This window comes from Aotus nancymaae, unplaced genomic scaffold (genome assembly GCF_030222135.1).
Source record: "Aotus nancymaae isolate 86718 unplaced genomic scaffold, 86718_ANA_hifiasm-v0.15.2.pri h1tg000029l, whole genome shotgun sequence".
Lineage (NCBI taxonomy): Eukaryota > Metazoa > Chordata > Mammalia > Primates > Aotidae > Aotus > Aotus nancymaae.
Window position 1 is genome coordinate 25,342,804 of NW_026988442.1, and position 7,726 is coordinate 25,350,529.

General features: G+C 48.4%; 1 pseudogene; it reads right to left on the reverse strand.

The window, feature by feature from the left end:
* Positions 1-3,413: 3,413 nt before the first annotated feature.
* LOC105727367 (ferritin light chain-like) lies at positions 3,414-5,950 on the reverse strand (annotated as a pseudogene).
* Positions 5,951-7,726: the final 1,776 nt, after the last annotated feature.

Consider the following 7,726-nt stretch of genomic DNA (forward strand, 5'->3'; position numbering starts at 1 on the left):
ATAATCGGGTCCGAAGAGACTCTGGGATTTTATATGTCGCCTAGTATTTGGGAGCAGGCCCAATATGGATTGGGGACTATTTTCTCTCTTGGCGGAGTGTTACATAGGACGTGACTGTGACGTCACGCTGGGTCCCTTCCCTGGGCCGCAGGGTTGGGCGCGGCGAATGCCGGCCTCGCGCTCTTGGGGCGGGGCTCCGGTGGGGGCGGGGCTCCCGATGACTTGGCCACGGCCCTCCTACGACAGCCCGGAAGAGCGTGCGGCTGCCGGCGGCTTTGGCTTGGCTAAAGAGGAATTCATGTTTTCAGTCATTTTATCTGACTCTACCTATTAGCGCGCTTCTGCAGCCCAGTCGAGCTCTGCCCGTTAGGTTTGATGTGCTCTGATGGGCAGGGGATGTATAATTATTGTACAGACAGGAAAATTGAGGTCTGGGTATGGGAAGGGCTGGTCCAAAATCACATCTAATAAGGGACTCAGGAGCCAAGTACGGATCGGGAGTCGGGGAAATGGAGAAAAGTTAATGTTTGTCCCTTAGGTTTGTATACATATTTGTTAACATTAATAGAGCTGAGGCTGGGCGCTGTGGCTCACGCCTGTAATTCCAACACTTTGGGAGGCCAAGGCGGGAGAATGGCTTGGTCCCAGAAGTTCCAAACCAGCCTGAGCAAGAGAGTGAGACCCCGTCTCTACAAAAAGTTAAGAAGCCCGGCATGGTGGCGCATGCCTGTAATCCCAGTTGTTCGGGAGGCCTAGGTGGGAGGATCGTTTGAGTCTGGGAGGTTGAGGCTGCAGTGAGCCATGGTCACACCACTGCACTTCAGCCTGGGCGACAGTGAGACCCTTTTTCAAAAAATAAATAAATAAATACTAGTCAACTACCTATCCTTTAAAAGTGGAGAAAAAAAAAATCTAATTAAAAGTCAGCTGTGCTGGGCGCGGTGGCTCACACCTATAATCCTAGCACTTTGGGAGGCCGAGGTGGGTGGATCACCTGAGGTAAGGACTTCAAGACCAGCCTGACCATCATGGTGAAACCCCATCTTTAAAAAAATAAAAATAAAAATAAAATAATAAATAAAGTCAGCTGCCCTTAAGATATGTCTTTCCTCTGGAATGCCCGAAATTCACCTTCTGTTTAAGCATTTTTTTTTAGCAGTTTGCAGTGGAAGAGCACAAGAGAGGGAGTAAGGTGCTCTGGGTTTTGTCCCTAAGTCTCTGTAGTTTAAGCTATTTTCCTTAATTGAAAGATATAAATTTTTTGGGAAAAAAATCTCAACTCCTAAGGAGGCCGGGCGCAGTGGCTCACGCCTGTAATCCCAGCACTTTGGGAGGCCAAGGCCAGTGGATCACCTGAGATCAGGAGTTCGAGAGCAGCCTGGCCAACATGGTGAAACTCTGTCTCTATTAAAAATACAAAAATTTGCTGGTTGTAATGGCACACGCCTGTAGTCCCAGCTACTCAAGAGGCTGAGGCAGGAGAATTGTTTGAACCCCGGAGGTGGAGGTTGGAGTGAGCTGAGATCACACCATTGCATTCCAGCCTGGACGACAAGAGTGAAACTCCATCTCAAAAAAATAAAAATAAAAAAGAATAAATAAATAAAATTAATAACAAGGACCAAGGGTGCTTTGAGCTGTTATTTTTATGCACCTGTGTATGAGGGGATTTATCTGGTTTTTAGGTAAAGTTTTCTTTCTTAGGTTTCCCTCTTGGGTTGAGGGAATAGAACAGGAGGTCTCTGGATAGGGTAGGACCCTCATCCCCTATCCCTTGCAACCAGCAGGATCAGGCCCCGGGGCAGCTCTGAAGAGCTAGGTCAGCACTGGCATGCTGACAGGTTGGTTTTACTATTTCCAGGCAGTTTTCCCATATGGACCCCATTCCTCAACCCTACAGAGGCATCTGCCCCCCATGCCCCCCATGCCCCCCATGGCAGTAGGGTGCATCCTACATCTGACCAAGTCACTCTCCCAAGGTTGGAGTACTCAGAAGTACCCCCACAGCACCCTCATTCCCATCCCCACTGAGACTCAGGCCTCCTAAGAGGTAGAGGCTGTAGTGAACTATGACTGCACCACTGCACTCTGGCTTGGGTGACAGAGTGACACCCCGTCTATTAAAAAGAAAAGAAAGACTCAACCCTATTCTTGGCCTTGGCCACAGCATCACAAGATTGCAGAATGTTGCCAGGCGCGGTGGCTCACGCCTGTAATCCCAGCACTTTGGGAGGCCGAGGCGGGTGGATCACGAGGTCAAGAGATCGAGACCATCTTGGTCAACATGGTGAAACCCTGTCTTTACGAAAAATACAAAAAATTAGCTGGGCACTGTGGCGCGTGCCTGTAATCCCAGCTACTCAGGAGGCTGAGGCAGGAGAATTGCCTGAACCCAGGAGGCGGAGGTTGTGGTGAGCCGAGATCGCACCATTGCACTCCAGCCTGGGTAACAAGAGCAAAACTCTGTCTCAAAAAAAAAAAGATTGCAGAATGTCATGGTACAGATCGAACAGCCTCATCATGAAACCAAAGAGGAGCCCAAGGCCCAGAATGGGAAAGCTTGCAAACAGCCTGAGGTCTCCTGGCTCCTTGGAAACAACATATCAGAACCCTCCATCACAAAGACAAGCAAGCAAATCCTTGTTTTCCTCCTGCGAATCCAGAGTTTGTCCCTCCCGAGTGTGCAGTCTAGTTCTGGCCTCAGCTTTATTTTTTTGTTTTCTCTTTAAAATTTGTTTTCTCTTTTAAAAGATTGTTTATAGGCCAGGCGCTATGGCTCATGCCTGTAATCGTAGCACTTTGGGAGGCTGAGGCGGGTAGATCACTTGAGATCAGGAGTTCAAGACCAGCCTAACCGTCTTGATGAAACTGCGTCTCTACTAAAAATACAAAAATTAGCTGAGCGTGGTGGCGGGTGCCTGTAATCCCAGCTACTAGGAAGGCTGAGGCAGGAGAATCGCTTGAACCTGGGAGGCAGAGGTTGCAGTGAGCCAAGATCGTGCCATTGCGCTCCAGCCTGGGCAACAGAGCGAGACTCCACCTCAAAAATAAAATTGTTTCTAGAGATGGGGACTAGCTATTTTGCCCAGGCTGGTTTCAAACTCCATGGCCCCAGCTTAGTCAGAGAGACTTATGGAAGCAGTGAAGGGGCTCTGGGTCAGAAGGACATTACAGCGGACGATTGAGAAAAATATAGAAGAGCCAAGAGGGAAAGAGGAGGGAATATGTCAGGCAGTGTGTGTGTGTGCTTTCCTGAGTCTTGGTTTTTGTTTTTGTTTTGTTTTTTTGCTTCCAAAAAGCTTTATTTCTATTTGGTCCAAGGCTCGGAAGAAGGCTCCAGGGTAGTTAAAAAGCTGCCTAGTAGCTGATGGGAGAGGCTTAGGCAGAAGCCCTGATACTTTGAGAGGGGCCCTTCAGGCTCCCAGTTGTGCCTGAGGGTGGGTGAGCCTTTCCAAGAGAACGTCACCCAGACCAGCCTTGGGCCGGCCACTTGGGAAGGTTGGCCAAGTGGTTGCCCATCTTGATGAGTTTCACTTCCTCATCTAGGAAGAGACTCTCCAGGAAGTCATAGGGATGGAGGTCTGTGTGGGCAGAACTCAGGGCTTGAAGGTTTAAAAGGGCTTGGTTCAGATTTTTCTCCAGGGCCATGGTGGCTTCCGTGGCATCCAGGTTTTTATTTTTATTTATTTATTTTTGACACCCAGGCTAGAGGGCAGTGGCATGATCTTAGCTCACTGCAACCTCTGCCTCCCAGGTTCAAGTGATCCATCTCAGCCTCCCAAGTAGCTGGGGCTACAGGTGTGAGCCACCACACCTGGCTAATTTTTTTGTATTTTTAGTAGAGATAGGGTTTCACCATGTTGGCCAGGTTGGTCTTGAACTCCTCACCTCAACTGATTCACCTGCCTTGGCCTCCCAAAGTCCTGGGATTACATGGTGGCCTCCCAAAGAGCCACCATGTCCAGCCACATCTAGGGTCTTAACCTAACTCAGTGCAAGCCAGCTTCTGGATGTCCTGGAAGAGAGTGCGGACGCTGTGCTGATTTTGCATCTTCAAGGCACCCTTGCGCTTCTCCTCAGCCAATTCATGGAAGAAATGGCCCATACCTTCCAGAGCCACATCGTCGCAGTGTAAATAGAAGCCCAGAGAGGCAGGGCGTGGTGGCTCATGCCTGTAATCCCAGCATTTTGGGAGGCCAAGGCAGGTGGATCACAAGGTCAGGAGTTCGAGATCAGCCTGACCAACATGGTGAAACCCCTATCTCTACTAAATTTACAAATATTAGCCAGGCGTGGTGCGGCGTGCCTGTAATCCCAGCTACTCAGGAGGCTGAGGCAGGAGAATGGCTTGAACCTGGGAGGTGGAGGTTGCGGTGAGCCAAGATTGTGCCACTGCACTCCAGCCTAGGCAACAGAGAGAATCCATCTAAAAAAAAAAAAAAAAGCCCAGAGAAAGGCAGGTGAGGAGGCCTGACCAAGTGGTTCACAGCTGCCTCCACTTTGGTGGAATAATTCTGACGAATCTGGGAGCTCACAGGTTAGTAAGAAGGAGCTAACCACAAGCAATGGTGTTGGCTGGACCCGGAAGCAGGAGGTGGCTGAGAAGATGGTCCCTGAGGTTGCCAGTGGAGAGGAGATTGGAGGATGGTGAGAGGCTGGAAGAGAGGAAGTCCTGGGATCTTTTCCATCCTAACACTGTTGAAGCAAGAGACAGATCTGTGAGACTGGCCAAACCCAACTCTGCTGTGGAGCCATGGTATCTTAATATAGCAGGAGTTGTTAAATCATCTTCCACTATAGAGAGGAGACAGCTGAGACTCAGAGAGTGGAAATGACTTCTCCAAGGTCTAGCAGCCAGGAGGATGTAGCTGGTATATGGAAGCAGGTCTGCCTCATTCCATAGTAATCATACACTCAGGCCGAGGGCAGTAGCTCACGCCTGTAATCCCAACAATTTGGGAGGCTGAGGCGGGGAGGATCACTTGAGGTCAGGGGTTCAAGACCAATCTGGCCAACATGGTGAAACCCCATGTCTACCAAAATATACAAAAATTAGCCAGGCATGGTGGTACATGCCTGTAATCCCAGGTACTAGGGAGGCTGAGGCAGGAGAATTGCTTTAACCTGGGAGGTGGAGGTTGTAGTGAGTTGAAATTGCACCACTCCACTCCTATCTGGGTGACAGAGTGAGACTCCATCTCAAAAACAAACAAATAAACAAACAAACAAAATACCTTAAATTACTCTGTGCCAGTCACCATTCTAAGTGGCTTTATACATTCTTTTATTTATCCTCAAAACCACCCTATGAACCTGCGAAGTGGTTGTCATTATTATCTCCATTTAAGGAAACTGAGGCACGGAACAGTAAAAGAATCTACGTAAGTAAAGGATGAAGCTACGATTGAAAACTAAGCAATCTGGCTCTAGATTTCATACTTTTAGATTGCTGTACCATTTCTCATCATAATACCTGACTCTTAGGTGATACTTTATCTTCTCCTGAGTCAGGCTGGGTGGTTACTGTTTTCCCGTTTTACAGATGAGGACACTGAAGCCCAGAGAGAGGAAGTGACTTGCTCCAGATCACACAACAAATTTTCTGGTGTAATGGAAAGGGCTGTGAGTCCTGGCCAGATCTCCTGCAGTAGATAATAATCATACTAGCAGATGTCTTTTGTTCTTTTTTGGCTTCTTTGTTTTTTTTCAAGACAGGGTCTGGCTTTGTCACCCAGGCTGGAATGCAGTGGCGCAAACATGGCTCGCTGCAACCACCGCCTACCCAGCTCAAACAATCCTTCCACCTCAGCCTCCTAGGCAGCTGGGACTACAGGTATGCACCATTACACTCAGCTAAATTGTTTTGTATATTTTGTGGAGATGATTTTCCCCATATTACCCAGGCTCGGCGAATGTTTACTAAGCACTTACCAAGTATCAGGGGCTGCATTTGGTGTTTTGTATGCATTTTAATTTTTATTTTGAGACAGGATCTGGCTCTGTTGCCCAGGCGGGGGTGCAGTGGCAGATCTTGGCTCACTGCAGCCTGTCCTCCCAGGTTCAAATGACTCTCCTACTTCAGCCTCCCAAGCAGCTGGGACTATAGGTGCACATCTGGCTAATTTTTGTATTTCTTTTTTTGGTAGAGATGGGATTTTGCCACGTTGCCCAGGCTGGAGTGCAGTGGCGCGATTTCAGCTCACTGCAACCTCTGCCTCTCAGGCTCAGGCAATTCTCCTGCCTCAGCCTCTGAGTAGCTGCAATTACAGGCATGTACCACCATGCCAGGCCCTATATGCATTTTTAAACTACAGTCACAGCAACCAGAAATACTAGATACTCCCTGCATTCCCATGTTATCGATGAGGAACCTGAGGCCCAAGAGCAGTTGATTGTCTGATGTCATGTGCTTGATCGTCAGCAGAGCTAGGATTCAAAACCTGGTTTACTGACTCCCAGTCCAGTGCTCCTCGTGTTGCACCAGGTGCCTCAGGAGGACAGCGGGGCTGAGAGTAGGCAGCCAGCAGGTGGGTGCAAGGGTTTATCTCTACCTTCTCTTTTTGTGTCACTGTTGTCTATGGGCTTAGCTAAATCTGTTTTTAAAAACCTATTTATAGCTTAAGACTATACCACCACTTGGGATAATGAGTCCCTTAAGTTGACTCCCCATGGTGGAAATTAAGACTTCCTTTTATTTGTCCTAAATCCTTCTCTTTCACAATTGGAGGGGAATGGGATAGTGGGGAAAGGCCCAAGGACCAGAACACTTGGATTTAGAAAATAGGCTGAAGGGCTGGGTGCTGGGCTCACGCCTGTAATCCCAGCACTTTGGGAGGCCAAGGTGGGTAGATCACTGAGGTCAGGAGTTTGAGATCAGTCTGGCCAACATAGTGAAACCCTGTCTCTATTAAAAGTACAAAAATTACCTGGGCATGGTGGTGGGCACCTGTAATCCCAGCTATTTGGGAGGCTGAGGCAGGAGAACTGCTTGACTCGAGGAGGCGGAGATTGCAGTGAGCTGAGATCACGTCACTGCACTCCAGCCTGGGCCACAAAGTAAGAATCCATTAAAAAAGAAAAAAAAAAAAAAGGAAAACTGGCTGAAGTCCAAATAGTGTTTGACTGTTTGTTTGTTTTTTGAGACGGAATCTTGCTCTGTCACCGGACTGGAGTGCAGTGGCATGATGTCGGCTCACTGCAACTTCCGCCTGCCGGGTTCAAGCCATTCCCCTGCCTCAGACTCGCAAGTAGCTGGAACTACAAGCACATGTCACCATGCCCAGCTAATTTTTTTTTTTTTTTTTGGTGTATTTTTGTAGAGACAGGGTTTCACCGTGTTGGCCAGGATGGTCTCAATATTCTGACCTCATGATCCACTCGCCTCAGCCTCCCAAAGTGCTGGGATTACAGGCGTGAGCCACTGCGCCCAGCTGACTGTACATGATGGTAATTCCTGACACCAGGCAGTAGGCAGCATGTATGGAAACTTCTGATCACTACAAAGACATAAGGGGTAGGCAGGGCCTGGATTTTCATCTCCTTTAATCTGTCTTGTTTCCTGTGGTATCCCCAACATTGAGCACATTTTGCAGATACAGGCAGATAGATACTAGATAGCTATTTGTTGTATGAATGAACCAATGAACCGTCATTTTATAGACAAGGAAACAAAGACCCAAAATATCAGGGGTCTAGCCAGGAAAGCAAGACTTCTGCCAGATGATTC